The sequence below is a fragment of the Mustelus asterias genome, chromosome 16, assembly GCF_964213995.1.
Source record: "Mustelus asterias chromosome 16, sMusAst1.hap1.1, whole genome shotgun sequence".
Classification (NCBI taxonomy): Eukaryota; Metazoa; Chordata; class Chondrichthyes; order Carcharhiniformes; family Triakidae; genus Mustelus; species Mustelus asterias.
The window spans coordinates 42,283,413-42,284,409 of NC_135816.1; the positions used below are offsets into that span (position 1 = coordinate 42,283,413).

Here is a 997-nt window from a genome sequence, read left to right on the forward strand (position 1 = left end):
AGGCAGAGATAAATAATTATCTTTTAGTGAGGACCTCTATGGAGCTGTGCAATAGTGTCAGCAAATTATGCAATGGTATTGTATAAATCATTCACCCACAATTTCTCTGTGTTTCTTTACCATGATGTGGAGATGCCAGCGTTGGACTGGGGTAAACACAGCAAGAAGTTTAACAACACCAGGTTAAAGTCCAACAGGTTTATTTGGGAGCACTTTATCCAATTGTGGCTTTTGCTACCAAATAAACCTGTTGGACTTTAACCTGGTGTTGTTAAACTTCTTACTTTCTTCTCGGCCTTTTGGCTAAGATCAAGTGTAGTATGGATTGGATGCTGCACTTGGTTGAGGTCATTAGGTTACATTGAAGCTTCATATGTTTCATATGAAGCAATTTTTAAAAGCGGTATCTTGGCCTTTTGGCTAAGATGCAAATGAGCTCAAGTATTGGAGGAGGTATTGCTTTCCCTCCTCCAATCAGAGTGCAAAGCAGCATTAGAAACGTTTTCTCCTGGTGGAAGTTGTATTCAAGTCTTGGAATTATTTCTATTTATAAAGTTAACAGGAAGGAGGCAGCTTTAGCAATGGAGTGGATGTGAGACATCCATTTGAAAGAAACCAGTGAGCCAAAAATATCAAGAAATGAAAGGTCAAAGACTGTATTTTCCTATTGGAAGCAGGAAGTGAAGTCGATCCTGTATCATCTTCCTGCCTCTATCTCCAGCCCACCATAGGATGCAATTCTGCAATACCTGAAGTTTTAACTAGTCTGGAGTTGAGTCTGCCACCTACTTAATCAAACCTGACCTGGAAATGGAAGTTTCAGGGTGGTCGCAATGAAAGACCCGCTCCGACCATCAGCTTTTCTGAAAATTGCGAACTTGGTTGCAATTGGTGGTGGAAGACATTGCATTTACTGAGAAGTAGCTGCAGCTTCAAGTGACCACTGACCTTCATACTTCCTCTCGCTTTGCTGTCTGACAGGTGAATGCCCCAATGA

General features: G+C 41.3%; 1 pseudogene; it reads left to right on the top strand.

Moving 5' to 3' along the window:
- Window positions 1-283: 283 nt before the first annotated feature.
- Window positions 284-485, top strand: LOC144505695 (U2 spliceosomal RNA; annotated as a pseudogene).
- Window positions 486-997: the final 512 nt, after the last annotated feature.